Consider the following 16619-nt stretch of genomic DNA (forward strand, 5'->3'; position numbering starts at 1 on the left):
CGGACTCCCCTTCACCCAGTAGCACAGGGAGCCATAGCGAACCAGACAGCGGAGGCGATGCTTTCAGCCCTACCTTGCTCCTTACTGATGGCACGGAGGACCGTGCTAAGCCTTAAGTGTGGAGAGGTCAGTCCTTGACTTCCGGAGGTAACTTCTCTCTCTTAACACTAACATTTTAGTTTTTCTTTTGTTAGATAGGATAGATTGCATGATAATAATTGTTTGCATGTATGTTTTTCTTGGTTAAAGTAATGAATTCTTTTTCAAGACCCTTTTTTATAGTATTTCACTAATTTAAATTAAAACTTTTGTGTTAAACTTGTTTGAAGATTGTAATTTGAAACATGAATTATAGCTAAGAACACACAACCTGTGAGATTTGAGCTTAATTACATGGTTATATTATTTAACCATAATATTTTATTCTTGTGTATTTCCTTCTCTATGATTGTAATCTATAGTTTGTTCCATTCTATATCTCCATTGTTTAGTGTATTTGCATGTATACACATGATTGAGACCATCATTTGTTATTAGCTCACTTATCCCAAATAGCCTACCATTTCAATTACCTTTGTTTGCCATTTTGAGCCTTTTAATCCCCCTTTATTCTATATTTTACCACATCACTAGTCTTAAACGAAAAAATAATTAATTACTCCAATTGAATCTTTGGTTAGCTTAAGATAGAGATTATGTATCAATTAAGTGTGGGGAATTGTGGGAACTTGGGTTAAAAGGAATGTGTTATGTTTCTACTTTAGCTTAATATTGGGAATTTGGGTGCCTACTCATGTGAGACCAGAAAAACCATGTGCATTGATAAGTTATGTTTGCTTTCATGTTTAAAAAAATATTGCAATATAAATAAATAAATAAATAAGGGATAAAATTACCCTAATATTAAGTTTAATAAAAGATCAATGCATATGTGGTGAAATTAAAGAAAAATTTGACACATGAGTATGTGATGCAAAGTGGGAATTTCGGGTAGCTAGGCATGATTTTAGAGTTACATAGAGTGTGTGTATGTTAGGTGAGAACTTAGGTTAGTCAAAGATTCATATTATAGCTCACTTGGCCATACATATGTCCTCACCCTTACCTTAGCCCCATTACAACCTTGAAAAGACCTCATGATGTTTGCATTGGTATACTAAATATTTGTTGATTGGTTAGATGAAGAACAAAGTTTTAGAAAGCATGACTAGAGAAGAGTAGAGTGATTAACCCTAGACACTTGAGCGATTAGAGTGCATATACACTACCAGTGAGGGTTCAATGCTTGATTCTATGTTCCCTGCTTTCATGAGCTATCTTCTTACAAGTTTACTTGTCTCTTACTATGTGATTTGAATTAGTGGAATCTAATTTATTTTTGTCTTTGAGAACTTGTTTACTTCAAACCAAGTGAATAGAAACATCTTAACATATAGTTGCATTCACATACATCCCCCAGTCATTCTTTTTGTCTCCTTGAGCTTAGCATGAAAACATGCTAATGTTTAAGTGTGGGGAGATTGATAAACCACTATTTTATGGTTTATCTTGTGCTCAATTGAGTGGTTTCTATCAAGTCTTTACACACTTATTCATACAAATTGCATGATGTTATAATTCCTTCCCAATTTTGTTCTATGATTGTAAACTTGCTTCTTAAGCCTTTAAAGTGTGTATTTTTAATTCCTCTTTATACCATTCGATGCCGTGATCTGTGTGTTAAGTGTTTTCAGGATTTATAGGGCAGGAATGGCTTAGAGGATGAAGAGGAAGCTTGCAAAAATGGAAGGAGTAGAAGAAATAAAGGAGATAACCAGCGAGGAGCGATGCTCACGCATGGCTCATGCGTGCGTGTGATTTGGAGATTTGCACAGCGACGCGTGTGCGTACCTGACGCGTAATCACTTGTAGAAATCACAGAAAATGCTGGGAGCAATTTTGGGCTGAGTTTCGACCCAGTTTTTGGCCCAGAAACACAGACTAGAGCCAGGGGACAAGCAGAGACTCAAGACACATTCTCATTCGCATAATTTTTGAGTTTTAGATTTGAATCTTAGAGGGAAACACTACTTCCTCTAGGTTTCTTCACATTCATAGTTTTAGAGTCTTATGCTTTTGATTTGGATATTGAGAAGAGTCATTACCTCCGTTGAAGTTTCCATTATTCTAGTTTGTTTTCTTATTCCTTTGCTCTTTTGATTACCTATTAACCCTGTTTAGATATGGATGTTTATGAATTTGGGATTTATTAATGCAAAGAACTATTTTTACCTTTAATTAATTTTTAGTTATTATTTTATTTAGTTCATGAAGTTTTCTTTTTATTCCCTTTATATGTCTGTGAAGGTTGTATTCATGTCAATGGAGTAGACTCCCAACTTGACTTGGGAGTTAATTAAAAAGAGACCCTTGAGTTGGAATACTCAAGTGTCAATTAGGAATTGGAAGTTTTTAGCTGGCTCTCAAGTATCTAACTCTAATCCTTTCTTAGGAGAGGATTAGGAATTGGGAATCAGAGCTTGTTAGTTGTTTGACTTTCCTTTATTCAGTAAAGGATAACTAAGTAGAAACAATAGCCTATTACCATTACACTTGGGAAAATTCAACAAGGATAGAAATTCAAATTAATCTTCTCCCAGTCAAGGCCTTTTATTTTGATTATATAAATTCTCTTGCTAATTTCCATTGCTTTAATTTACAATTATTTATTTTTCTGTTCTCCAACTCTTAAACTTCTCAAAAAATTCCTGACTAATAAAATAGCACTCTTTTGTCAGCTCGTTGGGAGACGACCTGGGATTTCTACTCCCAGTATTTTTATTTTAAATTGTGACAACCCTTTTAAACTGATAAGCAGAATTTTCATCAGTTAAGAACTGTACTTGCAACGCTGTTCTTATTATAAATTCTTAATTGGCAGTTTTCCGCCCGTTCAATTTTTGGCGCCGTTGCCGGGGAGTTGCAATAGTGTGCTAAATTATTGGTTGGTGTACTGGTGCGGAATTTACAACCACAAACTAACCGGCAACTGCACCGGGTCGTACCAAGTAATACCTCAGGTGAGTGAAGGTCGATCCCACGAGGATTGAAGGACTAAGCAACAATGGTTAATTGATTTATTTAGTTAGGCAAATAGAAAATAGTGTTTGAGAGTTCGAAAGCATTAATTAATAAATTTAGATGTTTGAAGACATGCAAGTGAATAAGTTGGGAATAAAATATTGAGAAAGCAGTTAAGGTTTTAGAGTTATCTATTTTTCCGGATTAATTTTTCTTACTAACTATTTTAATCATAAAGGATTTAATTTATGGCAAATTATGTGACTAAACCCTAATTCCTTAGACTTTCCTAATCTCCTCTAAAATTCATCAACAGCCAATTCCTTGGTCAATTAATTCCAATTAGAGGGTGATGATCAAATTCCAGTTTATATGCCACAAAAACCAATGTTCTGAAAACTGGACCGGACCAGCCAGTTCAACCCGGTTAACCGAAAACCGGTCATGTAGTCGGTCCGGTCCATGAACAAAACCGCGCTGCAAAAAACCGGCGAAAAAACCGGCCAAATTGGTGGTTAACTGGTGAACCAGGCGAACCGGGCCGGTTTTTATACGTGCCGGTTTTTTCCCCTACTAGTCAAACGGCGTCGTTTCTTTTAAAAAAAAAAAGAAAAAGGGGATGAAGAACGCGTGACTTGCTGAGGCTGCCACTCCCAAAATTGAAAACCCAAAGCCAAAATCCCTAATCTCTATTCTCCTTCTCCAAAATCTTCGAAGAAGTGAAGGCTGAAGAGTGAAGAACTGAAGATTGAAGAACCCTCCACCGCCACTCCCAACCATCAGCTCCACTCCCAATCTATTCTCCACTCTCAAACATTGAAGCAGCTTCTGCATACAACGGATCAGAGGACACCGTGAAGAACACCCGACGTTCGGCCACCTTCGGGCACCGTCGCCGACGTCCGCGCACCGTCGCGCACCTGGGTTTCTGGGTTTCTCCATTTCTGGCTTCTAGGTTTCTCCGCTTCTGGGTTTCTGGATTTCTGGGTTTAGGGCTTCTGGGTTTGTGGCTTCTGTTCGTGGCTTCGTGCTGTGTTGTTTTCTGGCTTTTCTTCGTTCTTCTCTTGAGGTAAGATCGGGTTTCTGGCGTCTGTTCAGTGTATAATGTTTCAATTTTTTTTTTCTGGCTTCTGTTCTTTTATTTTTTTTATATAATTAATCAAATGTGGAATGAATTTGTTGTATACTTGTATGTTGGATTTGAGAATAAAATTGATGCATGTTGAAATTGAAAATTATGTTATGCTCTGTTCTTCAATTTTTATTTTTTTTTAATCTTTTCAAGTCTGCTCTGTTTAGTTTTTTTATTTTGTCGATTCTGCTCTATTGAATGCATATAAAATTATAAATTGTATGAACTTTGAACTATGAATTGATATATTAGTCTGGATTCTGGGTTGCTGGCATTCTGAATTTAGATGGAACAGTCAGAAAATGATCAACAACAACAACATAATGTTGGACAAGAATCTCAGACAGCTTCATCGGTTCTTGTTCTGTTTTTCAATTAATTTTTTTTATTTTGTTAATTATTCTTGTTTTGTTTTTCAATTTTGTTTATTTTGAATTTCGGTATATAAATTCAATTCTGCTATGTTGGATTTGGCTATATTGAGTTTTGTTTATTTCTGCTCTGTTGAATACTGCTCTGTTGAATTTTGGAGTTTAAAATTTAAATTCAATTCTACTCTGTTAATTATGTTGAATGAATGTCGTATGAGTTATATGGATTGATATATTTTTCTGGATTCTAGATTGCTGTCATTTTGAATTTAGATGGAACAGCCACAAAATGATCAGCAACTACAACATAATTCTGTGGGCATCTTCAAGGCTAGAAATTATGGAATTAGCCCTCTCTAGTTGCTTGTTGAGAACCATTGTGAGAACCATTGTATTTTGATTGACTTCATTTAGTGATTTTGTTCAGGTTCACTTTTCTTTTCAACAATCAATATTTAGTCATTGACTGTAAATGTATTTAATTTGTGTAAATTTGTGTTTGTAAATTGTAGTTGTTACTAATTAGAAATTTTTATTTTTGAAGATAGAACAACTAGATAGTGATCAAGCATTACATATATTAATTTTTAATAATTTTATTTAATATTTAATTAAACCGGTTGAACCCCGGTTGAACCCCGGTCGGACCATTGAACCAGTGAACCAGTTGCTTTACCGGTTCATTGACCGGTCCGGTTCTCGCAACCTTGACAAAAACTCTAGTTACCCAAAAAATAAAAGGATTATATGTCACGTATCCCGTTAAGTCCAGATAATTAAAATTTAAGAGAATGTGTTTTCAAGCTATTGTTCAAGTAAATAGATTTTTCAAGTTATACAATATCTCAATTAGAAAGAGGGTCATTGATGAGCGGATAATTTATACGCATTTTGGCATTGTTTTTACATAGTTTTTAGTATGATTTAGTTAGTTTTTAGTATATTTTTATTAGTTGTTAAATAAAAATCAAATTTCTTGACTTTACTATGAGTTTGTGTGTTTTTCTATGATTTCAGATATTTTTTGGCTGAAATTGGGGGACTTGATCAAAAATCAGATTCAGAGGTTGAAGAAGGACTACAGATGCTGTTGGATTCTGACCTCCCTGCACTCAAAATGGATTTTCTGAAGCTACAGAACTCCAAATGGTGCGCTCTCAATTGCATTGGAAATTAGACATCCAGGGCTTTCCAGAAATATATAATAGTCCATACTTTGCCTGAGTTTAGACGATGCAAATTGGTGTTCAACGCCAGCTTTCTGCCCTATTCTGGAGTTAAACGCCAAAAACAGGTTGCAAAGTGGAGTTAAACGCCAGAAACAGGTTACAAACTGGCGTTCAACTCCAAGAGAAGCCTCTACACATGTAAAGCTCAATGTTGAGCCCAAGCACACACCAAGTGGGCCCCGGAAGTGGATTTCTGCATCATTTACTTATCTCTGTAACCCTAGTAACTAGTTTAGCATAAATAGGACTTTTTACTATTGTATTTAGATCATCTTTTGTAGATCTTTGGGACGTTTAGTTCTGAGATCATGGAGGCTGGCCTCTCGGCCATGCCTAGACCTTGTTCTTACGTATTTTCAATGGTAGAGTTTCTACACACCATAGATTAAGGTGTGGAGCTCTGTTGTTCCTCGAGTATTAATGCAAAGTACTATTATTTTTCTATTCAATTCAAGCTTATTCCTATTCTAAGATATTCATTCACACCCAAGAACATGATGAATGTGATGATTATGTGACGCTCATCACCATTCTCACTTATGAACACGTGCCTGACAACCACTTCCGTTCCACATGAAGATGAGATAGAATGAGTATCTCTTAGATATCTAATACAGGGGACCGAGTCCGAGATATTAGAGTCTTCGTGGTATAAGTTAGAACCCATGGACGGCCATTCCTGAGATCCGGAAAGTCTAAACCTTGTCTGTGGTATTCCGAGTAGGATCCGGGAAGGGATAGCTGTGACGAGATTCAAACTCGCGAGTGCTGGGCGTAGTGACAGACGTAAAAGGATAGTAAATCCTATTCCAGTATGATCGAGAACCGATGATGCCAGGGCATTTTGGCCAGTTTCACTGACCTTTTCTTTATGGTTTTAGGGTAGTTTCATGCACTTTCTTAGGAAATAAGCAAGTTTTGGGTAAATAATCACTTACATCTTGATTCAAGCAAACATTGTGAATTTTACATGATTTCATGAGAATTATGCATGAATTAAATGAAAAAATTGAATGATGCATGTTTCATAACTTGGATTAGAGCTTTGATGCACCTTATTGCTTGATTTCAGGACAAAGGAAGCAAGGAAGAACCACGTTAGTAGCCACGTTAGTCTAGCTAACGTGACCACTAACGTGGAATGGAGGCTAGCTTGCAACATTAATGAGAAAAGTGATCACCATTAACGCCTTCGTGAGCCATCATAGCCCACGTTAGTTGCCATGTTAACTATATTAACGTGGAAGCTAACGTGGAAGAGAAGTAGAACTCCAACGTTAGTGGTAAAAGTAAGTGCCACTAACGTTCCAAAGTGGCAGCTGGCCACGTTAAGAGTCACGTTAACTCAGTTAACGTGAACTTTAACGTGGATGAGGAAGATAATGCCAACGTTAGTGACACTCACCTTTGTCACTAACGTTGGACTAAGCTCATATTTGCCACGTTAAGAGTCACGTTAACCTAGTTAACGTGGACTCTAACGTGGAGGGAGCAAGGAATCACCAACGTTAGTGACACTCACCTTTGTCACTAACGTTGGATTAAGCCACTATGAGCCACGTTAGTTGCCACGTTAATTACATTAACGTGGAAGCTAACGTGGAGAAGAGGGATGATGAGCCAACGTTAGTGACACTCACCTTTGTCACTAACGTTGGAGATGGCTATCAATACCACATTAGAAGTCACGTTAACCTAGTTAACGTGGGAAGTAGGGGCGTTTTGAAGCGTTAGTGACAAAGGTAAGTGTCACTAACGCTCTCGAAGATTTGGCAAGCCTACGTTAAAGGCCACGTTAACTATACTAACGTGAACTCTAACTTAGGGAGAAAGGGGTACTCTCAACGTTATTGGAAAAGGTAAACCCCAGTAATGTTTGTGAAGGGCCAAGAAGCAACGTTAGTGGTCATGTTAGTGCCACTAACGTTGAAGTTAATGTGGACCATTTTTGGGTTAGGAACGTTAGTGAAAAAGGTGATTGTCACTAACATTCTCGACCCCACAGTTTCACTTAACGTTAACACCACTAACGCCCCAAGCTAAAGTCCATACCTACTGCACACTTTCTCTGCAAGTAAAGCTGAGCCCACTAAAGAAGATAACTGCTTCAACTCAAGATCCAAAGGCCCATATCCAAGACTTGAAGAAGCAACTAGAAGATCAGAAGAATAGTATAAATAGGGAGAACTTTGAACTAGAAGGGAGCTTTTGGCATTATTAGAATTACTCTCTGTATTTTTTACTTTCTCTGCAACTTCTAGTTTAACTTTTCAGAATGCATTCTCCATCTTTGTTTTCCATTCCCAGAGCTATGAACAACTAAACCCCTTTCATTGGGTTAGGGAGCTCTGTTGTAATTTGATGGATCAATAATAGTTTTCATTATTCTTCTTCTTTCTTTTCTCTTGATTTTACTAGAAAGCTTTCAATCTTCATCCAATTGAGTAGTTATCTTGGAAAAGAAGCTATTCATACTTGGATCTCTTCGGTTGGAAGAGGAATGAAGAGATCATGCTAGAAATGCTTTCTCATGTTAGACCAAATTGGGGTTTGGATGGATATAGTGACATATAATCCTACCAACACTTTGATTTGGAAATACATGTGGTATAATCAGTGACCATACCTCATCTCTTCTCATGAGCAATTGGACCAAGGAATTGGCTATTGATCAAGATTTGAGAGATTGAATTACCAAGGAATTGGAATTCAATCACTTAAGATTGCCAAGGAGATCAATGAATGCATTGATTGAGGAAGAGATGAAAATGAACTTGATCCGGAGGATGCAACATCTCTTAAGCCCAATAAACTCCCCATTTCTGATCTTACCCATTCTCTTTAATTTTTGCCAATTACTTTTATGATCATCTTCCCCATTCCCATTTAAGATTCTGCAATTTATTTTCCGTCATCTATTTTCAGCTCTTTATTTCTAGCATTTATATTTTCTGCTATTTACTTTCCCGCCATTTAATTTCCTGCAACTCTCAAACCAAACTCTACTTAGCTCAACTAGAACATTCCTCCAATTAAAGTTTCTTGACCAATCAATCCCTGTGGGATTCGACCTCACTCTATTGTGAGTTTTTACTTGACGATAATTCGGTATACTTGCCGAGGGAGATTTGTTAAGAGACAAGTTTTCGTGCATCAAGTTTATGGCGCCGTTGCCGGGGATTGATTTTGTATCAACAATGATTAAATTGGTGGATAACTAGATTGAGCATTTTCCTTTTGTTTGATTTAGTTTCATCTGAGTAATTTACTTTCAGTTTTAGTTATTTCTTTCCCTTTACCTTTCACCCATTAGTGGTGTTACCTACATTTTGTTTTAATATTTAGTTCACTGACCCACTAACTGTTTGATATATTGCATCACTCACACTAACAGCATTTCTGCAGAAAATATTGTCTGCATCTATCTTTCTTGCTTGTGCCTTATTGGGTGTATGACAAGTAAAAGAAGTAGGGCTTCAACTTCCTTTGATTCTGAACCTGAGAGGACCTTCTTTAGATTAAGGAGGGAAGCAAGAGGGAAGAGAGTAGTTGGTGCTGAGGAAGAGGAGGAGTACTTTGAACCAGACATGGATGAGAATATGGAGAACCATCATGAAGAAGAGGCTCACAACCATGGTAGAGAAGGTCCAGCGCATCAGGCTGGACAAGAGAGAAGAGTTCTGGGTTCTTACATCAACCCAAATCTAGGAAACTATGGAAGTAGCATCCAAAGGCCAACCATACATGCCAACAACTTTGAACTAAAGCCACAGCTCATCACCCTTGTTCAGAACAATTGTTCATTCGGAGGAAGTGTCCAAGAAGACCCCAATCAACATCTAACTACCTTCCTGAGGATATGCGATACTGTGAAGTCTAATGGTGTTCACCCTGACACCTATAGACTACTTCTGTTTCCGTTCTCACTCAAGGACAAAGCATCTAAATGGCTGGAATCCTTTCCAAAGGAGAGTTTAGCAACCTGGGAAGACGTGGTGAATAAATTCTTGGCAAGATTCTATCATCCTCAACGAATCAACAGGTTGAGAGCTGAGGTACAAACCTTCAAGCAGCAAGATAGTGAGACTCTATATGAAGCATGGGAGAGGTTTAAGGACCTGACAAGAAGATGCCCGCCAGATATGTTCAATGAATGGGTGCAGTTGCACATTTTCTATGAAGGCCTTTTGTATGAATCAAAGAAGGCAGTAGACCACTCATCCGGGGGATCTCTGAACAAGAAGAAGACCATTGAAGAAGCCATAGATGTCATTGAGACTGTAGCAGAGAATGACTACTTCTATGCTTCTGAAAGAGGCAACACTAGAGGAGTGATGGAGCTGAACAATGTGCATGCATTGCTAGCTCAAAACAAGCTTATTACCAAGCAGTTGGCTGACCTTACCAAAAAGATGGAGAGGAATCAAGTGGCAGTAATCACCACCCCAGCAGCAGCTCAAGAAGGAGTGAATGAAGAAGCAGAGGGTGATCAGGAACAGGCCAACTACATTGGAAATTCACCTAGGCAGCACCATGACCCATACTCCAAAACATATAATCCCGGTTGGAGGAACCACCCAAACTTTGGGTGGGGAAACCAACAGGATCAAGGCCAAGATCAGAGATGCCACAACCCCAACAACAATGCAGCTCACCAACACTCCACACAGAGGTCATATCAACACCCACCTAACAACACCTCTCAACATCCATACCAAAGTCAAAATGGCCCTTCTCATCCTTCCAATCTCAACTCTCCATCATCGGAAGAAAGACTATCAAGGATTGAGACTCTACTTGAGGGCATATGTAAGGAAATCCAAGATAACAAGGTGTTCAAGGAGGAGGTACGAGCCAATATCAAGAACCAGGGAGACACCATCAAGAGACTGGAGTTTCAAGTGGGATATCTTTCTGAGAAGATCCCCAAACCTACTGATAGCTTCCCAAGTGACACAGAGAAAAATCCGAGAGGTGAAGCAAAGAAGGTCTGATGGAAAGATTGCAAGATGGTTACTATAAGTGATAAGGAGACTGAGGAAGAGCCGAACAAACCATTAGAACAACCTGAAGATACATCAGTAGGAAAGCAGGAAGAGAATCATCAAGAAACCACAATCACACAGAAGGAGCTGCTGAGACTCTATGCACCCTTTCCCCAAATACTCAATGGTGGTGTAGAGAAGAGAATATACTCAAGGTTTCTTGACATGTTTGCATCTCTCCATGTAAACATACCATTCATCAAGGCCCTTCAACAAATGCCCTCATACATTAAGTATATGAAGGAGCTGCTAACCAGGAAAAGCTCACCCAAGGGAGGACAAACAATAGTGATGAATAAGGAGTGCAGTGCTCTCATTCAAACAGAGTTGCCTATAAAAAGGAAGGACCCAGGGAGTTTTCACATCCTCTGTGCCATAGGAGAAATACTGATTGATAAGGGACTCTGTGACTTGGGAGCAAGCATCAACTTAATGCCTCTATCTCTAATGAAGAAGCTGCAGATCAATGAGCTAATGCCCACAGACGTAGTCATCAGGCTGGCTGACAAAACTCAAAAACAAGCAGTGGGAGTGGTTGAAAATGTGTTGGTGAAAGCGGGAAACTATTTCCTCCCCACAGATTTTGTCATATTGGAAATGGAAGAGAGTCCCATCCACCCAATCATATTGGGAAGGCCGTTCCTAGCTACAGCCAGAGCACTCATAGATGTGGAGCGAGGAGAGCTAATACTGAGGATACATGATGAACAAATCGCATTCAATGTCTTCAAACCCTCACAAGAAGCAGACCAGGAAAACAAGGAACCAAGGGAAAATCACAACAAAGAACTGGTGGAAGAAACAAGCACTGAAGCACAAAATGTACACCTGGGAATCCCTTTGGTTGATAAGCAAAATAGCCAGAAGGTGTCACAGCTAAAGGAAACTCAAGTGGAGCCAAAACCACCGAATCATATGAGACCAGCAACAAAATCTCCCTAGGAAAAGAGACCACAAAGAGCAGGATAACAACAAAAGAAACAAAGAAAAAGGCACCAAGGAGATGGAGGAACAAGAAGATCCCTACAGAAGATTTCTCTCTAGGGGATAAAGTGATCTCAGCTTATTTCCCAAATATCCCACCTCATCCCCCCACCATCCCATCTCAGCTACCCAAGGTTTTCACCATCAACAAAGTTCTCTCCCTAGAACATGTAGAGATCCTTGATGAAGCCAATGGATATAGGTTTACTGCAAGAGGAGAAGATCTGAAGCACTACCAGCCACCCTGACAAAAGGCAGAACGTTAAGCTAGTGACACTAAAGAAGCGCTTCATAGGAGGTGTTCATACCCTGCGTCGAGCTATCCGACCCGGGATGATCGGCGACACAGCGACCGACCTCTTCAGGTCAGACTACTCGACTTCTTCTAAAAGAGCTCGGCCAAATCTACAGGAAAGCCCAATAAAGGGCCCAAATAGAGGAACACGACCCAAATCCAAAGGCAATCCCAGCCTATAGAGATAAAGGCGGTTCCCTTGAAGATAAGCTGACTTTATCCAAAACAGGATAAGATAAGATAAGATAACTAACTTATCTTATCAGAAAGGTCAGCCCACACTACTATAAATACACTGGAGCACCCAGGTATAACTCATACTCTGATTCTACAATAAACCTGTCTAATACCCACCCTAACTTAAGCATCGGAGTCTCTTGCAGGTATCCCCCACCCTCCGGTGGCCAAGGATCAGCAGTGCAGCAAGTCCAACAAGTCGGACACAACAGCTCCGGCCGCCACCAGCCAGCCGGACACGTCATCTCCGACCAGTACAGAAGATCTCATCCGAGATCGACCTCCAGTTTCAGGTAACCCTCGGAACATTGGCACCGTTGCCGGGGAACCTGAAAGTCATCCCAAAACCATGGCAGACGGCCATGACAACGACCACGACTCGGATCTGGAAAATAGAACACCGTACAAGAACGCGGACACTACGCTAAAGGATACTCCGGAATCAAACGGGGACAAAAACTCACCAAATCCGGAAGCCATAGAAGCACTTCAAGATCGCTTAAAGCAACTTGAGAAAGAAACCCAGCAACAACGGGAGATCGGAAAGGATCTACAAAGAGAGGTACGGCGACGTCGAGAACTGGAAGAAAAACTACAGCAATTAGAGGCCGACCTCAAATCAAAAGCTCCACGGACCACTCTTGAGGAAAATTCTCGCAAAGAACAAGATCCGTTCACCAGAGAAATCATGAAGACCAAAATCCCAAAAGATTTCAAGCTCCCAGATATGGTTTTGTATGATGGCACCACAGATCCCAACCATCATCTCAGCAATTTCAGAAGCAGAATGTACCTTACCGATGCCTCAGATGTCATTCGCTGCAAAGCTTTTCCAACGACTCTCACGAAAACGGCGATCAGATGGTTCAACAACTTACCTCCGAAGTCCATCTCAAACTTCGACGACCTGGCCAAAAAGTTCCTGGCCAGATTCTCCATCCAGAAAGATAAGGCCAAGCACGCACCCAGCTTACTAGGGATAAAGCAAGGAGATCGGGAGAGCCTCCGCAACTACATGAAAAGATTCAACAAAACATGCATGGACATACAAAGTTTACCAACTGAGGCCGCCATCATGGGGCTCATCAATGGCTTACGAGAGGGACCTTTCAGCCAATCTATATCAAAAAAGTATCCTACCTCTTTAGACGAAGTACAGGAGCGAGCAGAAAAATACATCAACATGGAAGAGAACGCTCGGTTAGGAGAAACCTCAAAATTTGGGGCCCTCTACCGAGACAAAGACAAGGACTCTAAAAGGAAAGAAGATCGACAAGGGGAGAAAATAAAAAAATACCATAACTACACTCCTCTCAAGGCATCCCTGGTCGACGTGTACAAAGAAGTCTGCCACACAGAAAAAATCCCCCCAGCGCGACCACTCAAAGGCAAAAGGGGAGGAGGAAACCGGAAGGAATATTGTGAATACCATCGAGTCCGAGGGCACTCCACCAACGAGTTCTTCGACTTGAAAAATATCATAGAAAAATTGGTAAGAGAAGGAAAATTAGATCGATTTCTGGCTACCCGAGAGGATGACCAAAGAAAGAGATGAAGAGACGAAGATGATGGACGAACTGAACGATCACCTCGAACACCAGAAAGACATGTCCACATGATACACGGTGGATTCGCAGGAGGTGGGATCTCCAAATCATCCCGAAAAGGATATCTCAAAGAAGTATATCATGTTGAGGGAAAGGAGGAAGCACTCAACATCCCGGTAATAACATTCACTAAAGAGGACGCATCCGGCATCATCTCGGGACACGACGATCCCATGGTCATCACTATTATACTGGCAAACGCCAATCTACACCGCACATTAGTAGACCAAGGGAGTTCTGCCAATATCTTATTCAAAACAGCCTTCGATAAACTCGGCTTAGACGAAAAGGAGCTTAGAGCATACCCGAACAATCTATTCGGACTAGGAGACACCCCGGTACAACCGCTGGGATACGTATCGCTACACACTACTTTTGGAAAAGGGAACCAATCCAGGACTCTCAAAATAGACTACATTGTGGTCGACGTAAGTTCAGCCTACAATGCTCTAATAGGTCGGACAACACTCAATCAACTCGGCGCAATAGTCTCAACTCCACATCTATGCATGAAATTTTCAACTACAGAGGGGATAGCCACGATAAAAGCAGATCAAAAGATGGCATGTCGCTGTTATAACGAGAGCTTAAACCTCAGGGGCAAAGGAGAAGAGTTTCATACAATTGAGCTTGACAGAGTTCATCGACGAGAAGAACTCCGTCTGCACCCAGAAGGTGAGATAGAGAAGGTTCAGATCGGAGACACCTCGGACAAAACAACTAATATCGGCACGGTTCTAAGAGGAGACTCAAAAGAATTACTGATACAATTCTTACGAGATAATGTCGACCTCTTCGCATGGAGAGCCGCAGACATGCCGGGCATAGACCCCAAGCTAATGTGCCACAAGTTGGCGGTCTACCCAGGATCTCGGCCGGTACAGCAGAAGCGAAGAAAACTCGGACCAGAATGATCCCAAGCTGTGGAAGAACAAGTACAAGCACTGCTGGAAGCCGGATTTATAAGAGAATTCAAATACCCAATATGGCTAGCCAACGTCGTCTTGGTGAAAAAGCCGAATGGGAAGTGGCGAATGTGCACCGATTACACCGATCTCAACAAAGCTTGTCCAAAAGATCCATACCCATTCCCAAGTATTGACGCCCTGGTAGATGCTTCCTCTGGATATAAATATCTCTCGTTTATGGATGCATATTCAGGATACAACCAAATTCCCATGTATCCACCAGATCAAGAAAAGACCTCGTTCTTCACACCAAAGGCAAACTACTGCTACATCGTGATGCCTTTCGGTCTCAAGAATGCAGGAGCTACTTATCAAAGGCTAATGAATAAAGTCTTCTCAGATCACATCGGAAAAATCATGGAAGTTTATGTAGACGACATGTTAATAAAGACACAAAGCGAAGACACACTATTGTCCGACCTGGCTCAAGTGTTTGACACTATAAGGAAGCATAACATGCGACTCAACCCCGTAAAATGCACCTTCGCAGTTGAAGCAGGCAAATTCTTAGGCTTCATGCTCACACAAAGGGGAATTGAAGCAAATCCAGACAAATGTCAAGCCATACTCAACACGAAGAGCCCAACCTGCGCAAAGAGGTACAGCAACTCAACGGGAGATTAGCCGCCTGGTGCACGAAATTGTGATCTCCAGGCTCGAACAAATCCTGGTAATAGCTCCAAAGCTTGGTGCTCTGATCTTAATTCATAATTGTCACAACTTCGATACAACTAACCAGCAAGTGCACTGGGTCGTCCAAGTAATACCTTACGTGAGTAAGGGTCGAATCCCACGGAGATTGTTGGTATGAAGCAAGCTATGGTCACCTTGCAAATCTCAGTCAGGCGGATTTAAACATGATATTTTATTAGATTCAAATAAACAATAAAAGAGATAGAGATACTTATGTAGATTCATTGGCAGGGATTTCAGACAAGCGAATGGAGATGCTTTTCGTTCCTCTGAACCTCTGCTTTCCTGCTATCTTCATCCAATCAGTCTTACTACTTTCCATGGCTGGCTTTATGTGATACATCACCACTGTCAATGGCTACTTTTGGTCATCTCACGGGAAAATGATCCAATGCCCTGTCACGGCACGGCTAATCGTCTGGAGGCATCACCCTTGTCAATGGCTTCATCTTATCCTCTCAGTGAATAATATGCTCACGCACCCTGTCACGGCACGGCTATTCATCTGTCGGTTCTCGATCATGCCGGAATAGGATTTACTATCCTTTTGCGTCTGTCACTAACGCCCTGCAGTCGCGAGTTAGGAGCTCGTCACAGTCATTCAATCATTGAATCCTACTCAGAATACCACAGACAAGGTTTAGACCTTCCGGATTCTCTTGAATGCCGCCATCATTCTAGCTTACGCCACGAAGATTCTGGTTAGGAGATCTAAGAGATACTCATTCTAGCTTATTTCATGTAGAACAGAAGTGTTTGTCAGACACGCGTTCATAAGGGAGAAGGATGATGAGCGTCACACATAATCATCACCTTCATCACATTCTTGGGTGCGAATGGATATCTTAGAAGCGAAATAAGATGAATTGAATAGAAAACAGAAGTACTTTGCATTAATCTTTGAGGAACAGCAGAGCTCCACACCTTAATCTATGGAGTGTAGAAACTCTACCGTTGAAAATACATAAGTGGAAGGTCCAGGCATGGCCGAGATGGCC

General features: G+C 40.5%; 1 non-coding gene across 1 annotated transcript; it reads right to left on the reverse strand.

Moving 5' to 3' along the window:
- Positions 1 to 9832: 9832 nt before the first annotated feature.
- On the reverse strand, positions 9833 to 9939 carry LOC148545941 (small nucleolar RNA R71). The gene has a single exon (XR_015900904.1). It is a non-coding gene; the product is annotated as a small nucleolar RNA R71 (small nucleolar RNA).
- Positions 9940 to 16619: the final 6680 nt, after the last annotated feature.

Source organism: Arachis ipaensis, chromosome B9, assembly GCF_059453495.1.
Source record: "Arachis ipaensis isolate K30076 ecotype BB chromosome B9, ASM5945349v1, whole genome shotgun sequence".
NCBI lineage: Eukaryota > Viridiplantae > Streptophyta > Magnoliopsida > Fabales > Fabaceae > Arachis > Arachis ipaensis.